General features: G+C 36.1%; 1 long non-coding RNA gene across 1 annotated transcript; it reads left to right on the top strand.

The window, feature by feature from the left end:
* The first annotated feature begins 154 nt into the window (after positions 1 to 154).
* LOC115421434 (uncharacterized) lies at positions 155 to 15,084 on the top strand. Its single transcript, XR_003935680.1, has 3 exons — positions 155 to 165; positions 12,516 to 12,524; positions 14,985 to 15,084. It is a non-coding gene; the product is annotated as an uncharacterized LOC115421434 (long non-coding RNA).
* The last annotated feature ends 8,749 nt before the right edge of the window (positions 15,085 to 23,833 follow it).

The following is a 23,833-nucleotide window of genomic DNA, read 5'->3' on the forward strand; positions in this document are numbered from 1 at the left end:
AGTAAAAGTATTAAAAACTAACGCCTTTAACATGAATCTATAGAAATCATGCGTTAACATCCACAGACGACGAAAAGAATCTTTATCTTTTCTTTTTCTTCTCTGTGTTTCTATCGAATAACCTTTTGAATTCAGTCTGAGCTTTTATGAACATCGACGTGATCAGTAAATTAAATAAAGTAAAATACCTGATCTACACTGAAAAAATGCCAAGTGTAGAAGTTAACCCTGTAAAGCCTGAACCATTAAATCATTGACAGAAAATTCAAGTTCTTTGACACTGGAGCCTTTATTGGCCTTTTATCGAGCAAAATGTTACAACATGTAAACCTAAAAACTGGTCTCCCTTTTTTGTTTTCTGAAATAATTAAATGATGCAACCCTAGATGATGATGATATTTCCAAAAAACCTTAAATGTTTCAAATATTCAAATATTTGTTTTCAAATATCAATTTCCATGTACAGTATGTGTTTCAATTTTGTATCATATTTGATCCATCGGGTCTCAATACTCAAATATAATTATTTTTGAACGAACAAAAACTTCATATAACACAAATATGTCTGCCAATTTTGAAAAGGAATTACCAATTTGTCAAAGTTCTTCCTCCTTCCTCATTAATTTAATCTTGTAGTGTCACTGGAAAGGCCTCCAGTAAATGAATTCCTCCCCCCTGGTGGATTATCTGTGTATTGCATGTATCTAATTGTATACATCAGGTTTTTCAAGAACAAAAATATCACTATGATCATGTAGAGGGCTCCAAATCTCATGTATCAAATATGATACATTGGGCATCAAAGGGTTAATATTCTAACAAATGCTGATACACCACTGATATTTACAAAAAAAATCTTAAATGTTTCAAATATTCAAATATTTGTTTTCAAATATCAATTTCCATGTACAGTATGTGTTTCAATTTTGTATCATATTGGATCCATCGGGTCTCAACACTCAAATATTATTATTTTTGAATGAACAAAAACCTCGTATAACACAAATATGTCTGCCAATTTTGAAAAGGAATTACCAATTTGTCAAAGTTCTTCCTCCTTCCCAATTAATTTAATCTTGTAGTGTCACTGGAAAGGCCTCCAGTGAATTAACCCCCCCCCCCCCCCCCCCCCGGTGGATTATCTGTTTATTGCATGTATCTAATTGTATACATCAGGTTTTTCAAGAACAAAAATATCACTATGATCATGTAGAGGGCTCCAAATCTCATGTATCAAATATGATACATTGGGCATTAAAGGATTAATATTCTAACAAATGCTGATACACTACTGATATTTACAAAAAAATCTTAAATGTTTCAAATATTTGTTTTCAAATATCAATTTCCATGTACAGTATGTGTTTCAATTTTGTATCATATTTGATCCATCGGGTCTCAATACTCAAATATTATTATTTTTGAACGAACAAAAACCTCATATAACACAAATATGTCTGCCAATTTTGAAAAGGAATTACCAATTTGTCAAAGTTCTTCCTCCTTCCCAATTAATTTAATCTTGTAGTGTCACTGGAAAGGCCTCCAGTGAATTAACCCTCCCCCCCCCCCGGTGGATTATCTGTTTATTGCATGTATCTAATTGTATACATCAGGTTTTTCAAGAACAAAAATATCACTATGATCATGTAGAGGGCTCCAAATCTCATGTATCAAATATGATACATTGGACATTAAAGGATTAATATTCTAACAAATGCTGATACACTACTGATATTTACAAAAAAATCTTAAATGTTTCAAATATTTGTTTTCAAATATCAATTTCCATGTACAGTATGTGTTTCAATTTTGTATCATATTGGATCCATCAGGTCTCAATACTCAAATATTATTTTTGAACGAACAAAAACCTCATATAATAAAAATATGTCTGCCAATTTTGAAAGGGAATTGCCAATTTGTCAAAGTTCTTCCTCCTTCCCAATTAATTTAATCTTGTAGTGTCACTGGAAAGGCCTCCAGTGAATTAACCCCCCCCCCCGGTTGAATTATCTGGGTATTGCATGTATCTAATTGTATACATCAGGTTTTTCAAGAACAAAAATATCACTCTAATCATGCAGAGGGCTCCAAATCTCATGTATCAAATATGATAGATTGGGTGTTAAAGGGTTAATATTTTAACAAATGCTGATACACCACTGATATTTACAAAATTTTTTTAAATGTTTCAAATATTCAAATATTTGTTTTCAAATATCAGTTTCCATGTACAGTATGTGTTTCAATTTTGTATCATATTGGATCCATCGGGTCTCAACACTCAAATATTATTATTTTAAAACGAACAAAAACTTCATATAACACAAATATGTCTGCCAGTTTTGAAAAGGAATTACCAATTTGTCAAAGTTCTTCCTCCTTCCTCATTAATTTAATCTTGTAGTGTCACTGGAAAGGCCTCCAGTGAATGAATTCCTCCCCCCTGGTGGATTATTTGTTTATTGCATGTATCTAATTGTATTCATCAGGTTTTTCAAGAACAAAAATATCACTATGATCATGTAGAGGGCTTCAAATCTCATGTATCAAATATGATACACTGGGTATTAAAGGGTTAATATTCTAACAAATGCTGATACATCACTTATAGGTTAAATACAGATAAAATAATCCACACATTTTGACCTGCAAAGTAAAGAGTAACTCTAAGCGTAATATGTAAATAGAAAAATAGTACAAAAATAAGAAATATAAAACCGAAAGAGTTCAAAGTGGCAAAACATGATTAATTAATCGCATCCATTAACCCTTGACGGAATCCAAACAGTCATCCATCAACGAAAAACGCCAACGCTGAAGGAAAAGACGATACGGTACCATGTCATGTCTGTGGGGTTAAGGATGATTCCACTCATGTTGATTATTCCTTTAAAGTTCACCCACAGTTCACTGTCAGTGACTCATCTGTGTATTAGTCTAATACAGATAAAGGAGGTGTTGTTGGTCCCGTTCATTAAAATGAGTCCAGTATGAAGAGGTTTTGGCTGAATTAGAAGGTTTTGTGACATATGTTAGTAAACTGTGTATTACTGAGCACATTAAAACCACATTCATACTGTCAGACACTCAGACCTGATTCACCTCTGAAATCAGATAATTGTTTTTTTGTTTTGTTTTTTCATTTAATCCATAAAGACCCAGTGCTGCTTCTGTGGAAGTTCCCAAATGAATTTATCTTTCTTTTTTTTTTTTTTTTTTTTGAAGTGAGTGGTACATAACAAAATATGTGAAGGACGTGATAACAAATAATAGTGATGGGACTTTTGGCTCTTTGAAGGGAGCCGTTCACTGAAAAGAGCCGTTCAAAAGCCTGGCTCTTTTGTGTTTTTTGCATTATATTCAAACACCAATGTTTTAATGACTAAATAGGCTACATGTGGTGATTGACGTTACATTTTAAAGGTGTTTAATTGGCGCGGCAGTAAATATTATCTTACCGTAAAAAAAGAATAGTTAGTTCAAATGTGTGGGCTAAATACATGACATGAGAGGTGACATTAAGCAAATGCTGGAATTTCACAAAAAACGTCGCAGTACATTATGTGGACTAGTCTGTAGCCCTAAAAATGAAGAAGAAAAGACATTTTCTTATGAAATAACATTTTATTCTCCTCAAAACAAGAACAATAAATGTGTGTAAACATACGGAAAAAAATCCACAAAACACAACAGTGATTAATCACTGCAGTTACTTAAATACCTGAACTATAGTGTAATTCTCCTCAGAACAAGAACCATAAATGACACTAAATTGACAGGCAATCGGACACTCCCCCCTTAAAAAAATAAATAAATTTAAAAAATGAATGGCTCTTTACAAAGACTTGGTTCCCATCGTTCATTTCAAAGAGCTGTTCAAAAGATTCGATTCGTTCATGAACGTCACATCACTAACAAATAAAACATAACAAAAGCAGATACTAATTACATATTCATCATTATGCATTAGTGTGTGTGAGAGAGAGAGAGAGAGATGACAAAGGAAAAAGGCTAATGATCATTTTGTCTTCTGTTAATGTAATTATACTTTTCTTTTTTTTTTCTTTTGTTCAGACAAGGTATAGCAGGTAACATCTCAAAACTATACCTTGTCTGAACAAAAGAAAAAAAGAAAAGTGTAAAGGACAAAGGAGTTGGTAACAACAATAAATGATAAGATAAAAAAAAACCCTTACTTTTCTATTTATCCTTTTCTTAAGTGATTTATCACCATTTATGATAATATTATCCTCTATGTTTTGCATTTTTTCAGTGTAAATCATGTATTTTTCTATATTTAATTCACTGATCATGTAAATGTTCATAAAAGCTCAGATTCTTGTAGGACATTCTGCCTCTGCATATCTTCTATAATAACACTTTCACACACTGTTTCTTAACTTTATTCTGATGGAGGCACAGACTCGGCTTCAATCTTTCGTCTTTGTACATTTTTTTGATCCACTGTAAAGTTCTTTATTAAGCACGGATCATCTTTGTATTTCAGTCAGAAAGTAAAAAGAGCATCTTCAGCATCAGTCTGTGACTCAATATGAAGAGGAAGGACATGACCGTGGTATCTGCAGATCACCTCCCTTATCTCTGCTGAGCTGAGAAAGGACCAAAAAAAACCCCCTCACATCTTCACTGGTATTCACTAACGAAAATTCACCCAAAAAAATACAGCTACGAGGAAGTGATAAGATGGAAGTGCAAGGTTTAAAACTGGCCTCTTTATTTGCTCTATTTTTATATTTTTATACACATGAGAAGAAAATATTTTGGCAGCAAATGTTGATGTCCTGCCATGAAAGATGAAACTGTTATAACTCAGCCATTTTTCATCCAATCAAACCCAAACGTGACATGTTTGATAACACTGGTCAACAACAAATGTATTAAGTTTTTTGAGCTGATTTAGGATCATTTTGGTGTGCTGAATCCAAAAATCACGTTAATTTTGCTCGATCAGGTCAACTTTCTGAACTATGCTACATATTGACTTTTTAACATTTTTGCTTAATGTGACAAACAGCCGTGTGTCACTTAAGTACTAAATACAGACACCTTTGTTCACTTAAGCACTTTAACTTGCACGTGTAGTTTACAGCACAGCACTTTGAACAAACATATTTGCACAGACAGAGTAATTGCACACAATTGGGTTTTTAAAGTAGTTTATTGATTTTATTGTCTTTCCTTTTCAGTTTTTACATCCAGGGGTACTTGTATTTTAATTGATTGATGATTGCTTGGCCCTGGAGAAAAGGAGACACAAATTAGACACAAAAAGATAAAGTGCAATGTAAATGTGCAGTATTTAAGTTTAGTTTGTTTAGTGTCTGTGTGAGTGGATTTTAAAGTGTTTTTAGTGAATGGTGTTTTAGTGTTTGTACTTACCCTGTCCTTGTGTCCAGGTCCGTCAGCTAAAAGAGTCCCAGCGTGAACAACAGCCCTTAAGAAGGTTCCGGCCTGGACCAAGCCAGGGAAATGTGTGGGGGAGTCTGGAGATGTATTTTATTGGTTTATGGGTTTTTATTTAACTTTGATGGTTAGATTTAGAGTTTTAGATATTTAGCTTGGGTTTTACATAGGTTATGGTTGTGGGTTTTAGTTATAGAGGATTTAGATTAGTTTTAGCAATTTATGTTGAGTTGTAACTTCCCTATGGAGTTGTAGTGGTTTTAGCCAGTTAAGTTGAACAATATAAAAGGCGCCCATTTTCATCAGTTGTCGTTCGACTGCTGGAGAAGACACTGTTGCTCCAACCTCTGCATGCACTTGCACTTTTTTTTTTTAGCCTTTGCACTTTCAGCACTTGCACTTTGTGTGGGATAGATATTATTGAAAATATTTTTTAAAAATTGTGGACCACACCATCTCCTGCCTCTGCCTCATCTCCTTCCTCCTTTCACGGACCTCCACCTGCTAAACGGCCAGCCAACGTCACACTTACATTTATGGGCATTTTCACATCATATGATACAAAATTCTGTCATATTTCTTGCAATAAACGAGTTCTGAAGATTTTACTTTTGCTAATTTATGATTGTTTTTTTAATATTACAGGTGAATGAAAGGGCTTCGACTAGAAGATCTTGCAAAAATAAGCCTGACGTATTCTGCTACATCTGCGCTGAATACACCATTGTACCTAACAGGAATCAAGTCATAAGTTTCATAAAGTGTGCTTACCAATCTTATTTTGGTATTAAACTTGGTGACCAAGATAAAGTTTGGGCGCAGGTTGTGAGAAGATCAAATTTTTCAAAATCAAATTAGCAAAAAAACCTGACCTGATTGAGAAAAACAGATGTCATTTTTGGATTTAGCGGTGCAAAATGGTCCTAATTCAGTTGAAAAAACCTAGACAACTTGCAAAAAACATTTTTTTGTAACCCAGTGTAATAGTCCCACCCTGAATGAAATGACATAATATTGAATCTGACTCATAGTGCCACATATTGGTGGACAATGGAAGTCACACCTAACTCACTAATGCCACATCCTCAGTCATGTCAGACCTCCAGAACCTTGTATTCCTGTGGTTGCGAAACCCCCCGACTCTGACCCGCCCCAAATTGCATGGGTAGGTAAGTTTTATTCATAGAGCACTTTTCACAGACAGGGAGTCACAAAGGGCTTTACAGTGCAAGATACAATAACAGCAATTAAAAATACAAATAAAATACAATTTTAAAATGCAATTAAAATACAGTTAAAGTGCGATAAATACATTAAGTGCAGTCAGTTTGTCGCAGCCCTGGGTCACTTGTACTATAGTGTCTATTGGGTGTGCGAGGGCCCATCATAACTGCTCACAGTAGTCGCAGTTCCATTGGACATCTGCGCAAAACTTTAGCGATATCACTGGTCCACAATTTTTTAGAAATGATTTGCTTCAGACATTAAATGTGCTAAATGTTACATATTTTAATAAGATTAATTGGAAAATAAATGACAAAAGTGCCAGTTTGCTGATGTTTTCAAGGTATATGATTAAGTGTTATTACACATATATATTGGTTTATGTACATTTATAGAAGAGTTGTATAAATCTTCCACTAAACAGAACCTGTAAAGTGAATGTATTCTAATGTGCAGACAGTGTTTTGAAGTAGATCTTGTAGCTCTGAGACAAATATTCCTTTTGAGTCAAACCCATTCTCTCGTTAATTCTTGAATTTCACATTTTGACCCAAGGCTGTGTCTTGGAAACTTCAGCCAACCAGCATTTTTGACTTGATTTTTCTTTGTCAGTGACTCTCATGTGGTAAAATTTCCTTACTTTTATTCTGGAAGCATTTTCCTTGTAGACCAGTATATTTACTAAATGTCAAAAAAACAGTAGTCCATTAAATCACAAATGCGATGATTTGGTTATTCATTATCGCAAGAAGACACGAGAAGTCATTCCATAAACATAGTGACAAATGTACATATGGTGTTGATTTACAGATATTCATTCATTTTCTGAACCCGCTTTATCCTCACTAGGGTCACGGGGGTCGCTTGGAGCCTATCCCAGCTACATAGGGGCGAAGGCGGGGTACACCCTGGACAAGTCACCAGTTCATCTCAGGGCTGAACATACAGAGACAAACAATCACTCTCACATTCACACCTATGGGCAATTTAGATTAACCAATTAACCTATCAGTGCATGTGTTTGGATGGTGGGAGGAGGCCGGAGTACCTGGAGAGAACCCACGCAGACACGGGGAGAACATGCAAACTCCACACAGAAAGGTCCTACCCCCCGTCGACTGGTGTTGGAATCGAACCCAGGACCTTCTTGCTGTAAGGCACGAGTGCTAACCACTGCACCACCATGTCGCCCTGATTTACAGATATATTCATTATTATTATTATTATTATTATTATTATTATTATTATAATAAATTACATCTCCATCTCGTGCTAAATTAAAAAATGATTGTGTTTCCTGGTGTGTCCACACATACTACAGCAGGTTTCTTCTTCTTCACTTGTTGTAATGTACGTCAACTTCCGTTTTTTTAATTCACCTGACTAGTTGCAAAAAAAGGTCTTTCTGTTGCAGTTTTGCGTGATATACCATTTGCACTACGCCTGAAAAACCACCTCTTGCCAGCACAAAAAATTTTAAGCGAAAAATGAGACTTTTGACAACATTTTTCCAGGAGGTAAATTTTTATGCGCAAGTTATATTTGCACAATTTGAGGGTTGATGGAAAAGCGACTAGATACCAGTTTTCCTTTAGTTTTTTTGTTGCAATTCTACCATTTCCAAAGACATTTTCTAAGGTGTGACTTCAAAGTTTAGTTCTTTCCAGTAGATGTTCTCTCAAAGTAATTTCTGTCAGTTTATATCGATTTCATCTGGCTGGTATGTGTTCAAACTGTCACTTTTTTTAGTGTATTTTTAATTAATTTGATGGAATAAACCCAGTGACTGACAGTCAGCCGATCACTGTCCAGAATACAACAAACAACAAGCTGGAAAACAGTCACTGTCTGTTCTGCACAGACTCAAAAATGCATCTGAGAATCGACACGACAGCATCTATACCTTGTATGTTGTCCCGTGTTGGTTGACCACAGAAGGGACTGGACGTCAGGACAGTTCAGCCTCTGGTGTCTCTTCAGTTGTGACTTTTAAAGCTCTTTGTAGAAGTGTAACCGTGGCTTGTTGAGGTTTAATGGAGGATGTGCCATCTGGTGCATGAAGTCTGCAAAACACCCATAACTCAAAACCAGGCCTCGGCCTTGTAAAATAAAAGCACTGACACAGTGCGACCGCAGACACACCGACAAAATAACTGTCACTGTATCAAAGTATTTGGGTGCTTCTATGAAACTGGGTTTATTTTGGTATCTGTCACTTTTCCAGCTTTTTAGACCCAATAATAAAAGAGAAATTTAGACATATTTCCCTCCAGGATGGACCTAATGATGACCTCAGAGAAATGTAAAAAAAAAAAAAAAAGATACTCTTGCTCTGAGCCATCCCAAAATTAATGTATTCTTAATAAAATATTGGGGCCAAAAATAAGACCAAAATTGGGACATTAAAGCTACCTAGGTGTCCGTGCATTTCATCTTGAAAACATGGCTGTAAATGGTCTTATATAGATTACAAATAAAGACACTGTGTCGATCCTAGTGAGTTTTTCTAATCTGAACATGTGGGTTTTTCATGAATCTGTCTCATTCCAGGTTTCGTGTGTAACCAATCGTGTCCACTGGTGTTACATACAGAACCTGCCCTGTTAAACACAAATTGTGCATTATTTTGCAACAACGGTCATTTTTGTGAAACACTCTGCCTTGGATAATTAGTTCAATTCCCAAAATGTACCTGTGAGAGAAGAAAAAAAATATTTAAAAAAATAGTAGTGTGTCAAAACACAGTATTCCAAATCTCTCTGATGGGACATTTTAGAGACAGTTTCACATATTTGTGTTGCTAAATGACCCATATTTTTACTTTTAAATTCATTTTTGCTTTAGTTGGACCATCAGGGATTATCCAAAACAAGGAGCTACTTTATACTGAAATAAATGTTGGAATGGCAATCAATTAAAGTTCGCTCTCTGATGCGACATTATTGTGTTTTGACCCTATCACATAATTTTCGTGTCCTTTTGACCGTGTTACATGCAGATTTTTGTATTAGAAATAATGCAAAATAATATAAAAATGTGTTTTATCTGAAAAATAGTTTCTCTTTTATCTCAGTAAGTATTTAGTTTTGAAATAGACCCAAAGTGCTTCCAAACTTGCTTTATAACATTAGTCTATATCTGGTTTGAATTTTTAGCCCCATGTTCTGTTTTTAGGACCAGTTTCATAGAAGACGCACAAACCCGACTGCCGACCGTTGCCAGAAAAGGTAGCCCAACTATGAGTCAGCACCAGTATCCCCAATGTGATCAGAAAAGTGTGAAGAACACACCAAATCGACTACCGACGCAAACGTACGTTTTACGCTTGCGCGAGACATAAACCCGGAAATGACGGAACACCCCTGTAGACTAGAACCCAGAGGTCACTGTCGTCAGTCATTGTTGTCAGCAGAGTGTTGAGTCATCCAGAAGGGTTGTTGTTGTTGTACTCGTTGAATGGATTGTTAGTTATAAGAAGACACTGGCGTTGTCAGCTCTGGACTTCTTGTGGGAGAAGAAAGATGTCGCGGGCGAAAACTGAGGAGAAATCACACTATGCTAACAATGCTAACATTAGTCACTTTTCCATTGGACATCTGCGCAAAACATTACCGATATTTACGAAATGTCGAAAAAACAGAAGTGCGTAATGTCGGATTTTCCATTAAATCACAAATGTGATGATTGTATACAGTGAAAGTGAAACTAAAGACACTTTACTTTACAACACACTTTACAACACATTTGATTTTATGTGTTGTTTTCTTACTTGCTGTTTTTAATCACCTTTTATATGTTTCTTTTATAATGTTTTTTCTTTTTGTTTCTTTTATTTCAATGTCCTGTGTGAAGCACCTTGAATTGCCTTGTTGCTGAAATGTGCTATACAAATAAACTTGCCTTGCCTTGCCTTACTAATTCCTCTACTGCTGCATTTCCACTACATGGAACCGGTTCAACTGTGCCTGTTTCCCGTTGTTGTGCACCTCATTTCCTTTCCCCTACCTTCAGAAACTTGTGTTTGAGGGGGTACGATGTTTGTTGCCCGCACCAGAACGGGAACTGGGCCCGGATGACGCCCTGGTGTTCCCTCTGCCGCTAGATTCACAAGCGTCGCTAAGTAGCGAATCAAATACATGACATTCCTGTAAATGAGTCACATGCTGTGGACAAATGTTTGAGCAGATTGGAGGGATTCCACCCTTTAGAAGAAATGGAAGCTTTGACAGTGTTCCAGTGGACCTGGTGTCGTCTGTTTAGACTGTTTGTTTCTGCCTCAACACCATGTTGGCTACGTTCTGACCAAAACAATGCAGCGTACTGGTGATGTCATCGCGTACACGCAACAAAGCCGGAATCGATAAGCAGAATCGTTTAGCAGGCAGACAAACAATTCTAAGGAATCGAGCTACTGGGATCCGGTTCTCAAAAAGAACCGGTTCTCGATTCCCATCCCTACCGATTACACATGTTGAATCGGCCAAAAAGACTCGCAACAGCATTAACGACGGCCGATTGAACAGAACACACCAAACAGAGTCATGTCACCGACCTCACCAGACCGCCGAAAATCGTATTGTATAAATGGAGATAGTTCCTTATAATTCCAGCCTGTGTTCCCTCATGTCCGTCAGTGTTGGGGTGACGGAGGCTCCATGTTGTGTTTATTCGGCACAAAGCTAATAATGCAGAGTGAAGGAAAGCAACAGCTCCAACTGCCAGAGCACAGAAGAGAAGAAGAAGAAAAACAACGACTGCCAGTAATGAGGGATTTATTACAAAGGAGAGTGGCTTAGTGGTGTGTGTGCGTCTGTATGTGTGTGTGTGCACCAATAGTGACGAGAAACAAACACAAACAAACATTCAGATGGATTAAAGAGAGGAAACAAGGCCCCATAATTGCAGGAAAAGGGGGTAAATGGATTCCTCTGGAGGGACTAAAGTGAATTACATCTGAGCGCCACAGTTTTCCTCCCAAACCCACGGACTCTGCCTCTGTTTCTGTTTCTGCTTCTGTCTTCTCTGTTGTTTCAGCTCTTTTCTCTTTCCCTTCTGCTTCTCAGACTGTGTGGTTTCGCCTAATTCACTTTTCCAGCTCCGTCTGCAGCTCGCTCCGTCCCTTTCCCCCCCTCATCCTCTCTGTCTATCTAATCTCTGCAGCTTTTCCTGGTGAGAGCGCATCAATATCGGTGACATTATCACATTGGTGCATAGCTGTAGCAGAAGGCTGAACAAAATGTAGGGCAGACGCTCACAGTGTGGGAGAAGCACACAACAAAAGATGTGCTATCAGTGGTAGTTAAAGCAGGCTGGAGAGGAAACATGGGCAGAAAGTTTAGGAACGCAATCCAATCCATTTTTATTTGTAAAGCACTTTAAAATAACAACAAGGTTGACCAAAGTGCTGTACACATTTGATAAATACATATACATATTACTAAAAAAAAACAATAAAAAATGTGCAATAACTTGTTTTTACCTTCCAGTACTTTTACTATTATTATTATTTTCTATTATTTTCTAATATAGTACTCTATTTTACAGGTGTGTATTTGTGTTTGTGCAATATAACTGTTTTTTTATTATATGTTTTAGCTGTGTTTATATTTACCTCCGCCAAGGAGGTTATGTTTTTGCCAGGGTTTGTTTGTCTGTCTGTCTGTCTGTTTGTTTGTCTGTCCGTTAGTGTGCAACATAACTCAAAAAGTTATGGACAGATTTGGATGAAATTTTCAGGGTTTGTTGGAAATGGGATAAGGAAGAAATGATTAAATTTTGGTGGTGATCGGGGGTGGGGGGGCCCACAGGGGGGGGCCACTGATCAGCCTTGGCGGAGGTCTGCGCTCTCCGAGTGCTTCTAGTTTGTTTCAGTTTTTGTTTTGTTTTGTTTTGTTTTTTTCTTTGGATTCCGTGACTCAAGGAAATGCACAAGATTTCCAGTGTAACTATACTGCGATGGATCTGTGCAAATATCAAATAAAATCTGTTCTATTCTAGTCTAAAACCAGCCTTCTATTCTAAAACTGAGCCTCTGAACGTCCAAATGGGTCATAACTGATGACCATGAAAAGATGACAAACTGTATTTTACACCAATTACACTGGGTTACAAAAAAATGTTTTTTGCAAGTTGTCTAGGTTTTTTCAACTGAATTAGGACCATTTTGCACCGCTAAATCCAAAAATGACATCCGTTTTTCTCAATCAGGTCAGGTTTTTTTGCTAATTTGATTTTGAAAAATTTGATCTTCTCACAAACTATAATAATTAATACCAAAATAAGATTGGTAAGCACACTTTATGAAACTTGTGACTTGATTCCTGTTAGGTACAATGGTGTATTCAGCGCAGATGTAGCAGAATACGTCAGGCTTATTTTTGCAAGATCTTCTAGTCGAAGCCATTTCATTCACCTGTAATATTAAAAAAAAAACAATCATAAATTGGCAAAAGTAAAATCTTCAGAACTCGTTTATTGCAAGAAATATGAAAGAATTTTGTATCATATGATGTGAAAATGCCCATAAATGTAAGCAAAAATGTTAAAAAGCCAATATGTAACATAGTTCAGAAAGTTGACCTGATTGAGCAAAATTAATGTGATTTTTGGATTCAGCACACCAAAATGATCCTAAATCATCTCAAAAAACTTCAACAATAAATTTGTTGTTGACCAGTGTTATTGACATGTAGGATTAGTGGATCAACAGGTATTCAACAGTTTAGATCAGTAGATGGTTTTGGTCTACTGTGTATATTTGGGTCTTTATGGGTTAAAGCGAAATGAAACAGTTTATGTGGTGCAGTTACATTTAACTGCAAAACAAAAGCACCTCCATTTATCTCCTCTGTAAACTTTGATCAGTCTCTTTTCTTTTATCACACTTTTTTGGGGGATTAGGTGTTGATCTTACTAATTTTTGGTTTTCCTTTTTTTTTTTTTTTTTTTTTGTCATTTTAGTTTTTATTGGGTTTTAACATGTTTTCAGTCAGTTACAAAAAGGAAAAGACAAAATGAACAAAAAATAAAGAAAACAAAAAAGTGAACCAACAACTTAAAACAGCAAAGATCCCCCCCCCCCCACACACACACACAATTCTCCACATACACACACACAGCATGTACATAAACACAAACATTTACACATACTGTCGACCTTTTTTAACTTTTGTCTAAGTTAATTATTTCTGTATTTACTGTATAGTTTATCTTTTGTGACAGTTTTTATCTCAGTTTTGTTCTTTACTGTTTGCTTAATCAATGATGTTCATGCTCTTAACTGTTGCTGTTTGTTTAAACTGTTAAAGTATGATAAATGACACTGATTAAAAACCATTTAGAATAAATAAACACAGTAAAGATTCACCTAAAAACAAAAGGATGACCTGTACTTGTTCAAACCGTCCACAGATCTGCAGTCAAGTACTGATCCAGCCTGTTTTTGATTAAATGGATTAAAGATGGTTTAAAGTTGAGGAAAAACTGGCTGTTTGGAAACTTCTCAAAGCTTTGGAAGAGACTAGAAAGATAAAGAGACGAATTTAATCCCAGTATTTACATTTTGTTAAACAGCCTCTACTAATGTATTTGCGTCGGACTGACAGAAGCAGTGATTAGATGTAAGAGTTTGAACAAACAACTAAATTAGATCCAATTTATTTACAGACATTTAAAGACATTTACATTTGTTATAATGAGCCTAATTTTATTTAGGAAAAACTAACACTGCTTCTTAATTTCACACATTTGCATTTCATTTCCCTTATTCTCCACAGTTAAAGCTAAACCAGTACAATTTTCCACCATGTTTCTAAAACTATTTCACAGATTACTTTTTAATTTACTTGATTCCTTCTTTAGTCTTTTTTTTTTCTCCCTAAGAAGAAATGACATTTAAACAGTTTCTCTACCCTCCCTTTGTATCCATCAACCATCTGATACACAAATGAACAGAACAAGCACAAATAAATAAATAAATAAATACTTAATCTATTTCTTTCAAACCTAACATCTTATCACCCAGGAATCCATGATCATAATGAGACAAAATCACTTTCACAAACAAATAAGTTAAACAGCAACAAAAATCATGCAAGAAACATGAGTAAACAGGAATATTTCGATAGAAACCATGTCCTATGTCCTTTTTGTCTTATTGTTTACTGGAGGGTAAACATATTGGTCTGTTCATCTGTCTGTCTGTTTGTCTATATGCGCTCTATCGGTCACATTTCAAGCATTATTGATATCAAACCATGACCAAATAATTGTCCATATTCTCTAGTCGACCTGATTTGTGTTCGCCAATATTAGGACAAAGTACAGCTGAGATATAGGCCAAAGTTCAAAAATGGACATTTCACCATAACTTCTGTCCAAATCATCGTATCAACTTCCAACCAAAGTCAAATTGTGCAGTTTTCCATTCTGCATCTGATGGTATGGATCATGATGCCCTCGTTAGCGCCCCGGGGTAAATATCAGGGGTCAGTAAACTCAGTTTCTGAAATTTCAAATGGCTGTAATATCAATATTCATCTGATCAAACCAAAATTTAACTTTCAACATCTCTGTGCAAGTCCTTTCTCATAAGACAAATTTCACAACTAGGTTGTGTGACTTCCGGTTGCTAGGGTAATGTATGTAAAATTTGTTTATTGTTAGTAACTTCCCTTCTGTTCGTCATAGTGTTTTCAAACTCATGTCAAATTATTGGAAATTCAATTCTCTATCCATAACTGACCTCATTTGTCATGCACATATATACAGGGTGTAGGGATGGGAATCGAGAACCGGTTCTTTTTGAGAACCGGTTCCCAGTAGCTCGATTCCTTGGAATCGTTTGCCTGCCTGCTTAACGATTCTGCTTATCAATTCCGCCTTCGTTGTGCACGCGCGATGACGTCACACGTACACTGCATTGTTTTGGTCAGAACGCAGCCAACATGGCGCTGAGGCAGAAATGGTCTAAACAGACGACACCAGGTCCACTGGAACACTGTCAAAGCTTCCATGTCTTCAAAAGGGTGGAATCCCTCCAGTATCCTCAAACATTTGTCCACAGCATGTGACTCATTTACAGGAATGTCACATATTTGATACTCTACTTAGTGGTGCTTGTGAATGTAGCGGCAGAGTGAACGCTGGGCTGGTTCCGGTGCGGGCAACAAACGTCGTAACTCCTCAAATACAAGTTTCCGAAGGTAAGAAGGGAAAGGAAATGAGGTGCACAGCAATGGGAGACAAGCCGAACCGGTTCCACGTAGGAGAAATGCGGCTATAGACGAATTAGTAAAGCGTCTTTAGTTTCACTTTCACTGTACCCCCCCCTCCGGACCAGGCCTGGCAGCATCTGTTCTTATTATTTGTACATACTGTATATGTTCTATTTTCTGTGCAGAGACGGAAATCTAAAAGACAGTTAATGCAAACACACCCGTTTGTACTCTTTTATTCCCTCACCCAATGAGAATTGATAAGAGAATCGATAAGGAATCGGATCGATAAGCGATATCGATAATGGAATCGGAATCGTTAAATTCTTAACGATTCCCATCCCTGACAGGGTGTCCCAAAAAAACGTATACACACTCTAGCAGCTGATAACTCAATTGTTTGTTTTTTCTTTGCAGATTAAACCATTGGAATTAATGATGGCAGCCAGACTAAACTGTGAAGAAAGGAAATTCCTTCTAAAATGCTACTGGAAGTATGAAAACGCAGTTGAAGTGCAAAGACAATTTAGGAGGGAGTTTCAAAAAGAACCACTAATGCGAGTTACCATCACTTGCATTAGCGATAAGTCTGAAGCTGATGGAACTGTTTTATGGGGATACCTAAAAGACAAAGTCTACGCTATGAGACCTGCAACAGTCGCTGAATTGAGAGCAGCCATTGAACATGAATGCACACAAATACCAAGGGAGCTGTTTGGTGAAGTGTGTGATTCCATTGCTTGGCGTTGTCAGCGGTGTCTGGACCAGAACGGACATCAGTTTGAGAACAGGCGGTGACGAAACAATAAAATGGTGTTTGTATTACATTTTGAAAATTAAATGAATTTTAACCCTTTCATGCACGATTTATAAGAACCTTAATCAAGATTTTTTTTTTCCTGAGTGTTTTTATTCCTCTTTAGGCATGAAAAAACAAACAAACAAAAAAACAGAAAACAATGCGATTTAATTTTTTGCATCAACCTATTTTTCATGGAGTTACAAAAATATCCACTCAGCCGGACACCATGTGTTAAATTTTAAAGGCAAAGAAACATGCATTTACTGATATACTGTGTGAAAACTATTAAATAAAAACATTTTAATGCTGCTAATTTGATGTTTTCTCACATTTTATCATACTCTAATACTAGTTATTACTTACTTTATTGAAATAATATGCAAAAAAAACCCAAAAACTTTTTGTTTAAAAATGCAATAAATAAATAAAAAAAATTCCTGTTAATTACAATCTAATAACAATTTGCATTTTTTTTGCACTCAAACATGTTACTGCAGATCGGATTATCTAGAACAGTCAAGTTACAGTAATGGTGTGAATGTCAGTGTATGGGATGGTGCATAAGTGTCCACTGTGTTGGCTGATATGGAACTAAAACAACAAAACCCATAAATATACAAGAGAACAGCTGGAGAACAACTGTCCACTGGAGTGACCACTGTGCATGAAAGGGTTAATAAACACCTACTTTACAATTATTTAAAGTGTGTATATATATTTTTGGGACACCCTGTATATAGATTTTGAGTTATTGGCATTTAAACTGACCAGGGTCATGTGCCTAATTTGCATATTCACAAAACAGCTTCTATCTTGAAAATTAAGACGAATATCGACTAAGTTTGTATTATCGACTTATAGGATGTCAGATATGGTCTTTCATTTGGCACCAATTTTGTTCACCTTTGATGATCTTGAAAAGTCAAACTCAAGATCATGATTTTCAAAATACCCAATTTTTGACCATAACTCTCCAAATTTTGCAGAAAAATAACTAGTATCAGATCATAAAGCGTGAAAATATCGGCTGCCATTCTCTTTCAAAGGTACTGCCTGTAGCAGTTTCATTTTCCTATTTTCTTTTGTTGGGACTCACAGCCACCTACATCCACACTCCTCTGTGCCTCGATACCACATTTACCTTCCAAACATCTGGTTTATTTACCGGATAAATTTAATTAAAAACACAATTTGGAAAAAAAAACTGGAGCCGCGCTGCCTGCTTTGTCTGTGAAGGAGTCTTATTTCTCAGTGATAATTACAGGCAGACATTAAAGCAGAAAATGGCAGAGAAAAGCAGAATAATCCTTATTCATGAGTGGCTGTGAAACAGAGGTCGACTGGAGACGAGGGACGAGCATTTGACAAAAACGGGACGATGGTAATTATTTCTAAAGCAAATCTTAAAATGTTAACAGGATAATAGAACATAAATACAATAACTGACTTTAGAAAAGTGGAAATGTGGCAGGGTTGGCAAAAAAGGAGTCCAATTAGCTTCCACTATGGCTCCATTTCCATCACATCACAGTGATGACATGTAAAAAACCAAAGAACAGAAACGCTGCTGAAGGCCGTCTGTGGAGAAAAGAACAAGCAGCAAAAAGCTCTTTAATGTGCTGACAATTGTCCTGGATTCATTTCCCTCTTTTCTTTTTAAAAATATTATTAGTGCGACACTTTTGCAGCTGTTAACAAAGAGAGAAAAGAAAAGGCTGCAGCAGGGTCACAAATGTTTAATACTGTGAATTTTAACATCGCTGCTGTTGTGAATAAAGCAGTTGGAATATTTACATTTATATAAAGAATATGTGATTAGGAGCATGTGACAGAACAGAGTATATAGAATGAAATATACAGTCTACTCTCGTTAAACCGCCCGCCGTTATACCGCTATTTTCGCTCACCGACCAAAACCATTGCACAAAAATCCCCAATGCATTATTCCATTAGCTACCGCCATTTCCGCCTATCGCCATCTGCCAGCCCAGTTCCATGCACAAACAACACTTATACCATTGATTTCCCGACCGTTATACCGCCAGTGTGATTGCCATCGAGTACACATAAATTTTAACAGTGCACTGAAACAAACGCGCCAGACGCTGATCGCGACAAGCTACGAGTAGGTCTACGGAACGGCCACCGTTCATTTATCGCAGAACACTCAGTAGGTCAGGATGTCGGGAAGAGGACGTGGGATTAAGCCAAAGCCTCAAGATGATGGGGTGTCATTTCCCGACACGGTATAATTATGCTTAAAATGTTTCCCCACTTTAAATGATCCCTTACAACATAACAGAATCAAGATTTATTTAGAAACGCAATTAGAACGGGTTAACGGAGGCAGCATAGACATCATATAGTAAAGACATGCACATTATGGACGTAACCCGTTGTAACGCCATTTTCGCTATACCGCCAATTTGTCCGTGAACGGAAGTTGGCGGTATAACGAGAGTAGACTGTGCAACGGGAGGAGGTCATGAATCATCCCATTCTAGAGTATTTTAAATATGTGATCATAGATATAAACACATTTAACTGTTTTTTCATTTTAATCTTAAGCACAGACTCACTAGATCTGCGTTTTCCAACTTGCGGTCGCACCTGGAATGTCTAGTAATTGATTAAAAAAATGTTTAAAATTACCAATAAAAATATTTTTAATAATTCAGTATATACTTCATTATAAATAAAACACCACACACTTTTCCTAATAAAAATCAAGTTCAAATAAATGGCAGGATATAATATCTGACAGGGCATATCTTGATTGACCCAATCATGTGACCATGTGTGTTACTACGCTTCAACCTGCCTGGACACAGTCACAGTCAGAAAACCGAACCGAGCGGAGAATGGAAAGATTTTTTCACCCGCCTAAGACATCTTAGAGAAACTGAGAAGCAGACACCAAAAAGATGCATTATATACATTATTATATAGCCTAAATGTCATCTAAAATTAACATTTATTTGCAACATAGTATAGCAAACTATTACATGATCAAAAACAAATTAATTTTAGGAAAAAAAATATGGTAACACTTTACTTGAAGGTCTAGTTTATAATGCATTAAGCGCACATTCATAAGACATTATAGTGCATTTATAAACAACTTATACCAAGGTTAATAAAATATTATAAGTGTAGGCATAATGTATTATAAATTCAGCTTTCATAATGTTTTATACATCCATACCAAACCAGTGTGAAGGAATTTATGTTTTTAGGTGGGAAACTTTTGTTAGGTTTTGTCACTGGTCCCTATACCCATCTATTTTAGGGATTTCATATTTATTTAAAAAAAAAAAAAAAAAAAAGTATGTTTGAATTAACAAAGATTTAGAGCTGCCACATGATTTTTTATTTATGTATAAAGCAACATGTAACACTTCTATTGACTGTCTCTGTTCTTTTAATGTTTTGTTTTTGCAAAATAAAGAGTTATTAAAAACACTTGGATGTATAATTTTTGACTTACACTTTACTCAGAGCCAGCAGATACTGCTCATACGTCATCATACTTGTGTTATAATATCATACAATTGCTAATAACCTTAGACAGTGTTGTCACTTTACTAAAAGCTCTTAAAGTCATCCTGTAACTTATTATTGATGTTTATAAGGCATTATTCAGTTTCAGAAACTACATGTCACAGCAGTTCTCTGTGTCTTTATTAGTGGCTACAGTTATGATGGTGATAATGTGTTATGTAACTGAGGATTTGAGATTCTTCCTACAAACACTGTTGTCACTTTGGTATGGATGTATAAAACATTATGAAAGCTGAATTTATAATACATTGTGCCTACACTTACAATACTTTATTAACCTTGGTATAAGTTGTTGTACATGATCATAAACTGTTGTAATGACTTTTATAATGCATTATAAATGCACTATAACATCTTATGAATGTGCGCTTAATGCATTATAAATTAGACCTTCAAGTAAAGTGTTGCCAAAAATATCTCTGTTTTGAATGTCTGGGGTCACTAGAAATGTGTGATGTTAAAATGGGGTCACGAGCCAAAAAAAAGTTGGGAAGCACTGAACTAGACTGACTGAGGAGTGGTTGTGTGTTGCATTGAAAAACAATATGGCCTCTGTGTGTGTGCGTGCATGTGTGTGTGTCCGGGGATTCACACTAAATCCGTACAGAGCTGACTGCTGCAGTTTGTCATACTTCTGTATTATCAGTCAAGGAACAGACTAGTGAAAACGGCCAGTTGATAGGACCAATATTTTGGGAGATATTAGTTATTTTGGAATACAATAGCCTTACAGTCACGTTGCTATGGCCAGAACGCTTTGGCGGTGACTGCTGGACAAATGCACGAATGCACAAAAACTACCACATCTAGAACCCGTGGATATTGACAGAACCTACTTTGATGGAATACATCATTCTGAGGTAAGTTTTACGGTGGTTTCAAAATGAGTCACTGTTTTCAACTACTGGACATATGATGGCACATTTAGAGGAGGAGAGGTTTTGTCGCCAGTAGTTAAACTGTGTGAGTAGGCTAAGGTTATGAAAGGCAAACAGTAGGAAAGGTTAACATCACGAAAGGCTAATGTTATGAAAGGCTAACGCTATGAAAGGCTAACTTTATGAAAGGCTAATGTTATGAAAGACTAACATTATGAAAGGCTAACATTATGAAAGGCTAACGTTATGAAAGACTAACGTTATGAAAGGTTAACATTATGAAAGGCTAACATTATGAAAGGCTAACACCATGAAAGGCTAACGTTATGAAAGACCAACACTATGAAAGGCTAACACTATGAAAGGCTAACGTTATGAAAGGCTAACGTTATGAAAGGCTAACGTTATGAAAGGCTAACATTATAAAAGGCTAATGTTATGAAAGGCTAACATTATGAAAGGCTAACGTTATGAAAGGCTAACACCATGAAAGGCTAACGTTATGAAAGGCTAACACTATGAAAGGCTAACGTTATGAAAGGCTAACACTATGAAAGGCTAACGTTATAAAAGGCTAACCTTATCCTATGTTTGCCTCATGTTGAATACATTTCCATTCCTGCAGCTGCTTGTGTGACCAGTAAAACCTACAAACTGCTCCTGATCAAGTCATGATAATTTTCTAAAAGAGAGTAAATACTACTGATGGATTTTGGGTGAACTAAATAGAGGAGTCTGACATGTCACTGTTTCTAAGTTTTTCTGGATTACCTGGAAAAAAAAAAAAAAAACAAAGCCAAAAATTGAGCCTATACCCCCTTCTCCAGGGTCCACTACACCACTGAGTCCATGTGCGTCCAGGTGTGATGTGTTGTGTGTTCACAGATGATCTTCTGTGGACCTCAGTTCCACTCACTGGTTCTCTAAGTTCCTGCTTCTGTTCTATCAGCTTGAACCGATCTCATCATTCTCCTCTGACCTCTGGCACGAACAAGGCATTTTCACACAGAGAACTGCCGCTCGCTGGACCGTTTCTGTCCCTTGGTCTATTCTCTGTAAACCAGGGGTGTCAAACTCATTTTAGTTCAGGGGACACATTAAGCCCCATTGGATCTGAAGTGGGCCGGACCAGTGAAATAATAACATAACTAGAAAAGCACTCGGAGAGCGCAGACTTCCGCCAAGACAGATCTGTCCCCCCCCAATCACCACCAAAATGTAATCATTTGTTCCTTGTGCCAGTATCAACATTTCCTGAAAATTTCATGAAAATCTGTCCATAACTTTTTGAGTTATTCTGCTAACAAACAAACAAACAAACAAACAAACAAACAAACAAACAAACAAACAAACAAACACACACACACACACACACACACACACACAAACACACAAACACACAAACACACAAACACACAAACAAACAAACTCACAAAGCAAAGTGATCACAGTACCTCCTGGTGGAGGTAATAATATGTAAATGAAGTCAACTCCAAACTTTCCTCTGTGTTTTAGAGTGAAAAAAGTCAAATTATGCAATGAAAATGTTTATATTTACCAACTATCCTTTAAAACAATGAGAAAAACATGAACAAACTGAAATTTCTTAAGAAAAATTAGTGTAATTTTAACAACACTGTCTCACTTTAGCATTTATAAATTACAACTTATAGATCACAGTGGATCAACAAATACACAAAAAAATTTTTTATAACAGGCAGAATATTGGTAAACTTGCACTTGAGACATTCAGAATCTTCATATTTGTTCAGGTTTTTCATGTTTATGTGAAATGATAGTTTGTTTTAGTGTAAATGTAGTAAAATGACATGAAAATATTTACATTTATAAAGAGAAAAAATTGGAATTGTGAGTATTTATAGGTTTTTATGATAGTATTGTACTGATCCAACCCACTTGAGATTATTTATTTATGTATTTATTTATTTGCAAGTTTGCAAATTTGCAATTTACAAGTTCGCAGCTGATATGATGCATACAGAGTTTATAGCTGGTGCTAATTCTCAACTCGAGTCCCCGGTTGGGCTCTTCCACAACATTGCAGTACAAGTATAAACATCAATTACATTATTTAAAATGATCATACCATGCATAAAAATATTATTTATATATATATATATATATATATATATATATATATATATATATATATATATATATATGTGTATATATATATATATATATATATATATATATATATATATATATATATATATGTATGTATGTATGTATAAAATATCCGTCATTTAAAACAGTCATATCGTACAATTCAATAATCCGGTGTTACATTTATATATGAGGCATTCATTCACTCACTCACTCTCCCACACAATATGCACAACATTTACAGGTGAGAACAGTTGTGTTTTGTCTTTAACCAGGTTTTTGTTCTGGTGGTGAACATCTTAAACTCTGAGATGGATTTTATTTCTGATGGCAGTGAGTTCCAGAGTTTAATACTCTTACAGGAGAAGGTTAACTGTCTGAAAGTTATCCTGCAGAATGGGATTTTGAAATTTAGGTTTGAGGAGCTTCTGGTGACTGTGTTGCTGTTTAAACTAATTAAACTGGTCTGAATGTGGAACCTGACCTAAAATGATTAATATCTTCAGTGTCATTTTTGTATTTCACAAATTCATCCCAGGGGCCAGACTGGACCCTTTGGTGGTCTGGATTTGACCCCCAGGCCGCATGTTTGAGAC

This window comes from Sphaeramia orbicularis, chromosome 6 (genome assembly GCF_902148855.1).
Source record: "Sphaeramia orbicularis chromosome 6, fSphaOr1.1, whole genome shotgun sequence".
In the NCBI taxonomy this organism is placed as follows: domain Eukaryota; kingdom Metazoa; phylum Chordata; class Actinopteri; order Kurtiformes; family Apogonidae; genus Sphaeramia; species Sphaeramia orbicularis.